At 34.8% G+C, this 13536-nt stretch overlaps 1 long non-coding RNA gene across 1 annotated transcript; it reads left to right on the top strand.

The window, feature by feature from the left end:
- Positions 1-762: 762 nt before the first annotated feature.
- On the top strand, positions 763-12848 carry LOC109498614. Its single transcript, XR_002155448.2, has 3 exons — positions 763-860; positions 9087-9228; positions 12578-12848. It is a non-coding gene; the product is annotated as an uncharacterized LOC109498614 (long non-coding RNA).
- The last annotated feature ends 688 nt before the right edge of the window (positions 12849-13536 follow it).

The following is a 13536-nucleotide window of genomic DNA, read 5'->3' as shown; positions in this document are numbered from 1 at the left end:
TTTTTAGTACTCATATAATCCCATTTCTCACTTGGTTAGAAATTGGTAAAAAGTTATTAAGTTATCTTAAGTTTCCAAAAAATTTGCTGTAAGATTAAACATATGGATGGCTATTTTGGATTGAAGCAGGATGTAGAGAGGTTAAGGCTATTTGCTATATGATGGCTGCAGCATAGTGAACAGGGCTTATATTGGAAAAAATAGAGGTTTTCCTTTGCCTTTAGGACTTCCATTAACATTATTGAACATAGATGACTGAGGATTTTTTTTAAAGGTAGGTTTATGTGCCAGAAGAGCTGAATGTACAGTGTAGGTATTTTTCATCTTCTAAAATTTGGTGTCATATAGTGATAATATTATTTGTATCATTAAAATTATAATACCAAAATCAATTCCCCTTCATCTATTTCAACATTATTGAGGACAAATTATACCAGTAACTGTGTGTAGGCTTTGATATCTGCACATCTAACCTAAATTCTAACTGCTATCACTATTGTGCATTCATGTTCCTACACATTGGTAACTCAGAATGTGGTGAATTTTATATACCACTGAGTAAGATGTACAACAAGCACTTTTAAGAATTTCAGCATGTGAGCTGACCAAGGTAAAGGAAAATTTGAATGCCATTTTCATAATCCAATGAGCAATATATTAGTAAACAAAGCCTATACTCAGTAAAGAAGGTCTGTACTTCTGTACTTGAAATGCCTTGGTAATGGGATTCAGGTTGGCATGGGAACAGTATAGAATGTTAAGCAACAAACAGAAGAAATTGATGCATGTTTCAAATGAACATAAGAAATATATGGTTCAGGAGATGGTGTTAGCATTGGAAAGAACAAAGAATGAATCTGGTTAGTATATATAAAAAGATAAGGATGTACTCAAGTTTACTAGAGTCCAACTAAACACACCTGAAAGGAATCACAAGAGTAATGTCAAAAGATAACCTATGTTAAATTTATAATTAAATATTTCTAAGGCTTTAAGAAGAACAAGGTATCTTATGCATTATAAACAATTGCAGGACCCAGAAGAATGAATGAGGTTCAGACAGGTGTCAAAAATTAAAGGGACTAGTGCTGTTGCTGTTGTTGTTGTTGTTGTCAGTTTGTTTTATTTTTTAAAAACAAATGAGATGATTTCTACAGAGAAAGTCTAATCCAGGAAATTGTTGAGTTTACAGATAGAGAGGTAATCATAAAAAAGTAGGAAAGTTTCCTTGAATTAATCAAGTAGCTGCAAAAGATTTAGACATATAAAAAAAGAAAGACTTTTTAACTGAATTTTGAAGTGACAATTATTGTAGATGAAAAACAATTATAAAATATATTATGAGAGAGCAAGTGTCAGAAATGTATAGAATCTGAGATCTAAGAAAAAACTTTATGAACCTATCAGCAACTGAAGGGTGGCTAACTGATCACAATAGTTAGATGTTGAAATGATACCATGATAACTTCTGGGTAGAATTACTGTCTTCAGAAGACTGATTTTGGATTTAATTTTTTGAGTAAATAGATATTTTGAATGGACTCAGACTGACCTGTTTATTAATAAAACTGATGTGAGGAGTAGTTCAAGAAAATAGAATGAAGATGGCTGATTTCAATGCTCCAAGTTTTAATGGTAAATGCAAGTGACAGAGGGGTGCCTGGGTGGCTCAGTCAGTTAAACATCTGACTTCGGCTCAGGTCATGATCTCATGGTTCATGAGTTCAAGTCCCGCATCTTTGGGCTCTGTGCTGACAGCTTGGAGACTACTTCAGATTTGTCTCCCTCTCTCTCTGCCCCTCCCCCAATCACATTCTGCATCTCTCTCTCTCTCTCTCTCTCTCTCTCTCTCTCTCTCTCTCTCTTTCACAAATAAATATTGATCAAAAAATTAAAATATAATAAATGCAAATGACAGAATTTCCAAAAGAAATAAGTAACATAGATGATGCAGAATCAATTATTTGAACAATGACAGAGAATAAATGGAATAACAAATGGAATTATGAGAATTCTATGATCAAGATAGATCACATTCCACCCTACCCCACTTCTACTTAACCATTTAGGATGAATACATTCAAAACAAACAAACAAACAGCAACAAATTAGTGACCTTCCAACAATGTCTGAGAATGTGGCCCCCCAAAAAAAGGTAATTTTCAATAAAAAAAAATTAAATGGCATAGAGATCATATCAAGACTCTCAAAATTCCTCTCCTAGGATTTTCACTACTTTCTATAGAACAGATAGAACAGAGGTAATATTTAATAAAATAGTAGCCAACATAATAAGACCTCAGATTATAGATCCAGTCTATATCCAAGATTTTTTTTTTCATTCAAGATTTTTTTAAGGCAAAGCCAGTCTAAAACTATAGTAATAGTAAAAAATCAAATAAAATCAAATAAGACAAAAGTAGACAATATACTGTTTATTAGAGGCAGAGTCAGGAAGAGAATATAGCCCTTTGCCTCTTGGATCAATTCTCCATTCTATTTTATGACATCCTTAATTTAATTCAATATACATATATTAAGCACTTTAATTTAAAGTGCTCAATACCATGTTAATTACTATAGAAGTGATATGATGGGCACCTGGGTGGCTCAGTCGGTTAAGCCTCCGACTTCAGCTCAGGTCATCACCTTGCAGTGTGTGAGTTCCAGCCCCGCGTCAGGCTCTGTGCTGACAGCTCAGAGCCTGGAGCCTCCTTCAGATTCTGTGTCTCCTTCTCCCTGTGCCCCTCCCCTGCTCATGCTCGGACTCTCTCTTTCAATAATAAATAAACGTTAAAAAAAATTTAAAGTGATATGAAAGAAGATTGGATTTAAATCAGCTAGAAAGAGAAAGAAGTAAAATATAGTTTAAGTAAAAAAATAATATGGGTATAAACATTTCTTTTTAATGGGTAATCAGAGAGGATTTTATAGCTGTGGTTTACATTTGACAGTTTGAAGGAATAATCTCTAATCCACACCTCTCAACACATTCATTCCATCTAGCAGTCAATAAGTAAATTACTTTTTTCTGATTATTAATTTATTTTGAAAGAGAAGGAGAGGAAAGAGAAAGAGAGAGAGAGAGAGAGAGAGAGAGAGAGAGCAAGTGGGAGAGGGGCAGAGAGAGAGAAGGAGAGAGAAAATCTCAAGTAGGCTCTGCACTGTCAGTGCAGAGTCCCACCTAGGGCTCAATCTCACCAACCGTGAGATCATGACCTGAACTGAAATCAAAAGCTGATCAATTAATCAACTGAGCCACCCAGGTGCCCCCAAGAAGTAAATTTCAAAGTCATATGTCAACAAAAAGAAGAAGCAAAGGCTGATGTCACCACAAAACATCTCTGGCTGGAAAGGTAGACAATGGAAGGCAATATGAAATACTTTGTAATATATATGTTGATTATTAGTCAACAAAATTTGTCTTTTGTTAAAATATTTATTTATTTTAGAGAGAAGGACAGAGCATGAACGAGGAGGGGCAGAGAGAGAGGGAGACACAGGATCCAAAGTAGGCTTTAGGCCCTGAGCTGTCAGCACAGAGACTGATGTGAGGCTCGACCCCACAAACTGTGAGATCATGACCTGAGTCAAAGTCAGATGCTTAACTGACTGAACCACCCAGGTGCCCCAACAAAATTTGTCTTAGTAAAAATCTATATAAATCATTCTCAGATACAAAGTTACACTCAACATTAAAATATTTAATTCTAAATTCAAACAGTCCAGGGGCTCTTGGTTGGCTCAGTCAATAGAGAATGGGACTCTTGATCTTGGGTGTAGAGATTACTTAAAAAAATAAAAATAAAACAATTCAATGACCTTAAGCTTTTCTCCAATGCAAACACAATGAACTCATGTATACAGAAAGAAACATATATATATATATATATATATATATATATATATATATATATGTGACTCCTGAGGATTTCCAATATTCAGGTTGATTAATCAACTTAATGTTGAGTTCAAGATTTTCCTGGGCTCATGAAAAAATCCCTTAGAGGTATTTATGCAAATATGGTGAACTTAGTCTTCCTAAGTTCCCATGGGAGCATACCTTTTCTTATTTAATTATACTACGAACTGATATGAGAAATATGTGAATTATCTATCCTAGAAGAAGGCATTTTAGTTAACAATATCAATAACTTTACAATTACAAACTTTCAAGTAAGTAGGAGCTTAATGTTTAGGGGAGGTAGCATCCTTGCCTTTATTAATCACACTGTATAATATCTACTAGTTTAATAGAGGCATGGGCCAATCTTTATGTATCAAACCCCAAATTTCAAAGGGCTTAGGGAAGGAAGTAAAACTGACTCAGGGCTCAACTCATAGTTGGAAGAATGGAGGCATTTATATTTGCAGCTGTGCTGTGTTGTTATCAATATCTCCTGGGAAAACACTCTGACATTTTCCCTGAAATGATTAGCCCATCATCTTCCTAGAAGTGGGCCGGAGGCCCCCAAATAGCACATTTACTCTGCTTGCCTAAGGATCTATAGTTCAAGCTGGAGCATTAAAAAGGTTGTTGTGTAGCACAGAGCCTCTAACCATATTCTAATTTTCCACTTCAAAGCTATGGAGTAAAAGGTGTCATTGTTAACTGCTTCTTAAGTTTGTGTTTAAAATGTAGAATGAGATATTTTGAAAAAAAAGAAAGAAAATGATTTAATTTTCAATGCAAATGGTATAATTTGTAATCATATATTAAATGATGATAAATTATAAATTATGCATTTTTACCTTTATATGTAAATTAACAGTATACGAAAATACATAACCATTATTTAGGAAGAGTAAGGTGGTGTTAATTTTTTAAAATATGAACAGAAAAAGCACCTTGCAGTAATTTTTAAAGACAGATTTATCTAGATATAGCCTTACTTTTTTTTTTGCCATCAAATTTTCCTCCTATTCTCTTTGTATGTGTGCGTATGATAAAAACACTTACGACCTATCTATCTATCGATCTATCATCTATCTATCTTATCTAGTTATCTATTTAACCTATTTTTTATTTATTTTTATTTTTTGTTGTTTATTTAAAGAGAGAGAGAGAGAGACAGAGAGAGAGAGAGAGAGACCACTGCATGGAAGCAGGAGAGAGGCGGGGGTGGGGGGTGGGCAGGGAGAATCCCAAGAAGGTTCTGCACTGACAGCACAGAGCCCAACATGGGGCTTGAACTCATGAACCGTGAGATCATGACTTGAGCCTAAATCAAGAATCAGATGCTTGACCGACTGGACCACTGAGGCGCCCCCAGTATCTTTATTTTTTTAAATCAAAACTCTTACTGTTTGACTGAAAATGTGTCCTCTTTTAAATTTATGTAACTATAACCACTCAACCACTTTACTTTTCCTTTAACTCTAATTCAGATCCTTTTCGATTTTTTTCCCCTGGTAAATGCCTTATTATCAGCCAATATTACATTAGATTGCTTTAAAAGTCAGATTAATCATTTAATTTTAGATAGTACGTAGATCATGATGAGATGATGAATTGTATAAGGCTACTTTTGTAATTTGTATTTAAATCTATCTTGCATGAAATAGATAAAAAAAAATCATTTTTCAATAATCAATATCAACTGTGCTACCAGTGTAATTTACATTCCCTTTGTCATGTAAATTTGTATCACTTAGGATATTTAGCTGCAAGTAATAAAGTATTTTATTAAATGGATTACAGAAAAATGTACAATTAGTGCACTTAATAATATGTCTGAGGTATGTATTTCTGGGTTATTTTCAACTTTCCATTCTCAGTATATCAGTAATAATACCTCCTTCTGTTTATATAATGGCTACAGAAATACCCAGCATCAAACCTAAAAGGGCATTGTCCAAACCATACAGGGAACAAAGGTAGTTCTTCCCCCCCCCCCCCCCCCCACTCTGGTTTATCTTGAACCATCTTTTCCAGAAGCCTTCCACCACAGGCCTCTCAAGATAACTAGCCACGATTGGGTCCGATAACCAAACTAGATACAAGGGAGGCTAATGAAGGGAGTTTTTAATACACTTGATCTCTACTGTGGGGAACTGATTCTGTTAGCTATAAGGGAGTGAGAAGATGCTATTGGATAGACAATCAACAGCGTTTGCCATAATACATATCTTCACATAACAGTGAGAAAAACAGAGGCTGAGAAAGATTAAGAGCAATTTTTTAAAATCAAGTTTGTCTATATTCAAAATTTTATCTTCCTACATCACCATTTTACCCTCCATTATGTTGATCATAACATCAAACCTGGGAAAGAACAAATGTGTGTGCTTAGCTTGTGCAAGCAAAATTAAAGAAAGACCTTCTATCTACCTTTAAAGCTTTCATACTAACAAAGAAAACTCAGATCTTTTCATTGTTACTATAATCATTAAAAGATGTACTAATGGATAAAAACTAGACATTTGCAGAATCACGTTTTAAGTCATCCTATGGATACACAAAATTTTCCATCAGTGAAATAAACTGCTTTAGTTGCCACTAAGTTCAACATAATTGTTTTTTTCAAACAACCTCAATAAAAATCCAATGCTAATACAACAGTCTCCCCCCTGTAGTGCCCTTACCTCTTCTCCTTCAATGACCACAGCTTCTCTTCTTCCTCAATGACCATAGCTACAATATGAATTTTATCATAACTTTCCATGCTTAAAGTAAAAATCTGATATCCTTCCCTCTTATTTTTACAGTTCACTTATTTCCTATTCCTCTTAGTCTTCCTGTACCTTCACCCACAATTTTCTTCAAAATTATCACCGCTCCCTTGTATGCATTTCCTTTCCTATACAATCTGTATAATATCACCCAAAAAATCCAATAATTCTATTGCTAGCCCTCTCCAACCCATCAATTCATTTCTCCTTGTTTTTCTGCTTTGTATACCCAACAGAACACAATCCCTTCATCACAGAAGCCATCTACCCTATGTAATGCAAGAATCTGTTCTTGAACACTACTGGGAAAAAAAAAATTTAAAAAGCAACATTTGGCTATGTAGAATGATTCCACCTCAATCATTAAAAATGTCAAGCAATAATTTTACATCTCAAATATTTGTTTCATTTCCTGAAATAGTTACTGAGAGACGGAGAGAGAGACACAGAGAGGAAGAGAGTGAGAAACAGGGAGAGAGAGAGAGAGAGAGAGAGAGAGAGAGGGAGAGAGAGAATGATGTAGTAGTTAAAAAGCATGGAGTCTAGATCTAGACTCGCTGGTTTTAATAATTTGCTGTGTCATAATATAATTTTGAACAAATTATTTACCTCTGTATGCTTTGGTTCCCTCACCTGGAAAATGCGGAAGTAATAGAAGCTACTTCAGGGGAATCAAAGTTAACTAATACAAAGTGTTTAGAGAAACTCTGACACACAGGAAATTCTCTTTGTTAGCATTGAAAAATATTAACCATTTACACTGTAAATTTAAAATCTACAAATTGGACATCTATCTTGTTGTGTCTAGCACTGCTTCCTTCTTTTGTTAATAATTCTCCTTTTTATGCAATGGTATAAGGCAATGCCAATCACAATACCTGCTCTTCTAGTCTATAGGCTTTACCCTTGTCCTTCCACGGAATATTTGTTACAACCAATACAGCTTCAACTTCTGACACAAAAGTCCACACAACAGTGTCTTACACAAAACCAGAACATATTTCTTGTCCACAACAGTCCAAGATATACAATTCAGGATTGATATGACACCTCTATTATATTACTGCCTTGTACTTGGTCCATCTGAAAGTTCTGAGATGTCCATCTCATATTCTAAAAGATTTGCTTCAGCCTCTGTTATCTCCATCATTTTTGGTGAATTGATGTTGCTAAACACGCAGAGATAATATGATCTTCTTGAAAATAATCCCCCAACTCCTTGTAGTCTCCCTATGTTAGCAATCCAATCTGTACCACCTTCCATCCAACTTCAGTGTTGAGGAGGGTTAATTCTCTTGTGAACAACAACAGAAACTTGTTTCTATACTTGTGCTCTGAATGTCTATATTTTCCCTCTCCTTATCGGCCTTTATCCATCAATTATATTCTCTCCTTATATTTTCAAAGGGCAAATTTCTTGGTTCTTCCCTCTTAGGAAATAAAGGGGCTTCTATTTCTCCCCTTTGTTCCTAGCAACCACTACTTTAACGTCTCATGTTTCCATCTTAGCGATTCTTCTTGAATTAGAATATATTCTCCCCTCACAGTTACTTCATTATTCACTGCAATCTGCCTGCTAACTCCATCATACATTGAAAATGTTTTTGTTTTCAAGAAAAGTTATCAAAGACTCTAAAAGTGTAAAAATCAATCATATTTGGATTTCTTATTGTTTTTATTGCTTCTCATTTCTAGTGTATTGGCCTCATTCTTGAAACTCTGTTGCTTGTTTCAGACATAGCCTTTTGTTTTCTAACATTTAACCTCTGCATTGTTCTCTCTCTTGAGCTTTATCCCTTCCTCTGCTTATATAGGACAGGTGAGGCTTACTAAATTCAGACTTGTGTCTTTTGCTCAAGCCTTACATCTTTCCATATTCTCTCATTATATGCCAAAAGCACTAGAAAGGAATCTTCTTTCAGAACCTGGATAGAATGCCTGGCAAGAAGTTATCTAATAAATATTTTCCCAGTGAAAAATGAATAAATTAATCAGTCAATTAATTTTAAGGGTTAGATGCTGACTTACTTATTCCCCAGTCTTTATTTTTATTATGAAGCCCACTGCACTTAAAGATAAATTTTGCTTTAAGGAATATGCAAAGTGGAAGTGCCTGTGATTATTTTACAAAACTCAGGGTACCTATTCCCTACTGGGTATTAGTCCTACAGTTATGGAATGGTGCTGACGGCAGGGGCAATTGATCCTACCACCAGGTCCAAGGGTTAACCTAATGGTTCTAAACATATCACAGTGATTTACTGGTGTCACCCAGGCCTGGTAAACCAATGGAGTGAACTCACTCACACTAATAATGTGCTAGGAAAATGGTTACTTGTGCACTAACTGCCCAAGGTCAATCTCCATAACCTTCTGAAAGAAACAGTAGCACTTTCCTTTAAATGTTTTATCAGCTTGAGAGACAACAGTTGTATCATAAACCTGATACTATAGAAGGCTGTGCAAAGATATCAAAGGACAGTGAGAACTTGATGCTATAGAGGAGATACTGAATCAAGCTAACCCAAAATATATCCCTCCTTCTGGACCATTCAGGTATGTGTATTGCTAAGTTCCCTTGGCATTTTCTCTATTTTGGATTAGGTTTTCATTACAGGAAGTATCCTAATTTATAACAGAATGACAAATTGAATTGTTTCTCTGTAATATTATAATATCTTTGTGATTGATGTAATTTACTGAGTTATCCTGAGCTGTTCAGTTGATAAACTCAATAATATATTTAACTGAATGAAAAGTCTGAATGATTTAAATATGGGATATAACTGGTTGAATGTCACTATTTTATACCATATCATAGTTGATCTAGTCTCATAGGCAACACATATGTATATCATAAAAATATACTCAACATTATTTAGTTTAGGTTTAAAACTTTTTTAAAAAGCATACATAGAAGTAAATTTTAGTGGAGCTAAAAGGTGATTTAAATATCTTATTAGAGTCCTATATATTCCTCTTCATGTTAAAAGCCCTTCCCAGCTACCACACTTTTTTTTAATTTGAGAGAGAGACAGAGAGAGATTGAGAGAGAGTGTGTGTATGAGAGCCTGGGAGAGGGGCAGAGGGAGAGAGAGAATCTCAAGAAGGCTCTATGCTCAGCACAGAGTCCTATATGGGGCTTGAACCCACAATCATGGGATAATGACCTGAGCCAAAATCAAGAGTCTCAACCAACCAAGCCACCCAGGTGCCCCCCCACCCCTAACGGACACTTTTATCCTGCATTTCTATTTATCAAATGAGGGGGAACAATATATTTGACCCAAAATATGCCATTTTGGCATGTGGATTGTTTTGCGCTGAAGACAATCAAGGACCAATAGACTCAGAAAGAGCTGTTTACCTTCCTCTTAAATTCTTGAAAGAATTTAGGTAGAGGCCTATACCGAGAGAGAGCTAATACCAAAGATAAATTTTTTATCAAGAAGATTCATCCACATGGCATGGCAAACATTCATTTACTACACATTTGTTCTTATCTTCCTGTGAATTGTCTTTCTCCCCTTTGGGGCTCCATACCCCTCACTGCTTCAGTGAGCTCTGGATGGCATATAATCCTCAACTGCCTGGTGGTCTCTGGCATTCATGTCTTTGGGGCTCCTACACATATGAAATTTGCTTTTATCCTATTAACCTATCTTACATCAATTTAAATATTAGATCAGTAAAAAAAAAAAAAAAAACAAACCTACAAGGGGAGAAGGGAAGAATTTCATACCCTACGTAAACTTAAAATCATTTATAAAGGCAAAACCCAAGTCAGAGTTCTGCCATGAGACTTTTCAAGTGATAATGCATCTCCTCCCTTTTTGATCTTCAACAGCACCTTTGTTGGAGAATCCACTTTTACCATGAGTTTGAGTTGTTTATTGAGGCCTTCTAGCATTAGCTTGTGAGTATCTGGAAAGCAGAGGTTATACTTCATGGCCTCAATAATACTTAATGTAATGCCTACTCCATAGAACATGCTCAATCAAAATAAGTGGGATTCAGCTAATTTGAGGTTCATAATTTAAGTTCCCCAAATGATTACTTGACTTACACTTACCCACATGAATATTTTATGTTCAATATTCTCTTTTTCAAAAAGCTGAAATGTCACAAATTATTGTATTGTCAAGTCATGTTCACATGAAGCAGAAGTCTTACCAGTAATTTACCGGCAATTTAAAAGATAGAGGTAATACTGAGGCACAGATCAATCAGAGAGAGGTCCAGTCTTCATGTCCTTTCTTGTGGCATCAGGAATGACAGTTTAACATCTGAGCTCTTTAATGTGGCTACCACACTTACACAAAAGAGAGCAGCTTTTAGTCACAAAATATATTCATTTTATATTCAGATTGTTACAGAGCCTAATGTTTTCTGGGGAGCATGCCCATTATTCATAGATTCCTAGTGTATTATAAATAGTCCCAGACAGCCCAGGTATACCTTGCTAATAGTGTTCCCTAGACACAAGCTCTCCTGTTTGATTAAAACATTAGCTTGTCTTCTAGGAAGTCTATCATTAACATGTTTACAACCAGATTCCATCAAGCTACCTTATCTCCACATTCCCCCTAACGCCTGATTAAGGAAGAGAATAGATTCCAGGCCTATTAATAACCATTTCCCACCCACAAACTCCAGATACTTTCTCCCTAGTAATGATATATTTTCAGGCTATTTCCCAAATATTATGCCAAGAGGCCAATATAGATTTAGTGAATATATGTAAAAAAAGATACAAAAAATTTTTATTTTAAGATCATATTTATATGATACTAGGCTTTGCGATTGAAGTTCAATAAAATAGAGATTATTAGTTTGTTTTAAATGTGACAGATTTCTGAGAAGCTCTAAAGATATGGAAGATTGATTTTTTTTACTAAATACTCAATATTTTGATTATTCAGAATAATGGAGGTTTAGATTCACATGTAACTGATATTTTGTTTCATTGTTTGCTCATTTTATTTCCTCTCCATAAAATGTTTTTCAAGAATTCAAGAAAATAGGCTTTTTGGTGGGGTTAAATACAGATTCTGCCAAGTCTTTCACCAGTATTTGTTCAGTAATGTTATTGTTACTACATATATAATACACAAACTGTACATCCAGTTAACACATAACATCGCTGCCCTTGTTTAATTCATAAGATACTGGTAATAAATATAATAAATGAGTTCAGCAAATTGGAAAAAATGAAAAGGATAGGGAAATAGAGTCAACAAATGTCAATAACTCCAGTTCCTTCTAAATTTAACATCCTTACATTTAAAATTTTCTGAGTATGATTGAACACTCACATTTTGTCTATATTTAGGATCACATGCTCTCCTAAATGAGCCAGGCAGCTGTCCCTAGCCTTCATTTTCTTAAGTGGTGGAACAATGTGAGTTGAAGAAAATACAATTGTCTCTAATTGAAAATCATTATTAAAACATGATGTTCAACTACAAAAATCAAGAAGAGTGGTATGCAGCAAAGAGCTATGAAACTACTTCAATCATTTTTAAAAAATAAATTTATCACAAAAGAATACATTGAAACCAGTCTTTCAAGGCCTGAAGTTCAATGAAGCTGAGAGGGACAGCTTACATGATTGATGGTTAAATACAGATTTTAAATGAATCTGACAATATGTAATACTGACATGGAATCAAAAAGTAAAATTGTGCAGAAATAAAATGTAAAGATTTTAATTAAAAATCAACTTAGATTATGGGGGAAGGGGCCTAGGATGGCCCTGGTGAAAACATCTGTGGGTGTTGTGACATTGGAATATAATGAATGAAATGACTTCCTAATAATTCAAAACCAAACAGAAGCTGCATTCATAAAAACTACATTATTTTTCTGATAGAAAATGATTTTCAAATTATTTTGTTCTCATTAGTTTGTTTTACAGGTGTCAAAAAATAACTCAAGTTCGTACCCAGCCTGGAGCCCAACCTAGAGTCCAAACTCACAACTTTGAAATCAAGACCTGAACTGAGATCAAAAGTTGGATGCTCAACCAACTGAGCCACCCAGGCACCCCTGAAGTTCTTTTTTCTAAATTAAATAATCCCTATCTAACAAGGACAAAAGAGTGTTCAGATAAAGTTGACCACCATAGAAAAATGATATAGAGATGTATCTGAGGTATTAAAATATGTTTATTCTTATTTAAGGAACTACTATTGTCTATAAGAAGACAATTTTTCATGGTATTTCCCCAAGAGGCACAGTAAGACCAGAACTTGAAATCTACTCGCAATCAGATTCCATTCCAAGGCGGGGGGGGGGGGGGATCCAGTAATCAAAATAGAAATGCATTACTTCAAGAAGGATATTTTGACATTACTGTTGTTTTTCAGTTATTTCAAAACAGGCAGATAAAAATATAAATTCCTTTTGTGGTTGCTGTTGATTTTATTTTTGGATTATCAAATCATAGGCACAAGAGCATCACTTATTTGAGTGACAAGTATACAACACATGCAGTCAAGGTCAAATGTGCATGGCCTCTTGGTTATATACATCCCAGGGAAGGTATGGTCGATTTCATTTCAAATGCCAGGTCTATTTCATTCAGCCTGAATTGTTGTCTCTGCAGGCTAAGAATATTTTCCTTTATTTTTTTTTATTTTTTTATTTTTTTTTATTACACAATCAATGTGTGTTAAATTTCTATGATCTGTCCAAACAGACCAACAGTCTTAGGGCAGCTTCACTTATTACTAATGGGGCAAAATAGGTCACTGCATTAAAGAAATAAATTATAAAACCTTACACTGAGTGTTGGGAATATATGCTGTAATGCAAGGTTTTATGAGGGTAAAAACAAAGAACATATGGCTAGCTTTCTCTAGA

Source organism: Felis catus, chromosome A3, assembly GCF_018350175.1.
Source record: "Felis catus isolate Fca126 chromosome A3, F.catus_Fca126_mat1.0, whole genome shotgun sequence".
Taxonomy (NCBI): Eukaryota; Metazoa; Chordata; class Mammalia; order Carnivora; family Felidae; genus Felis; species Felis catus.
The sequence above is the reverse complement of the archived record's forward strand: the minus strand, read 5'-3'. Positions and strand labels throughout refer to the sequence as shown.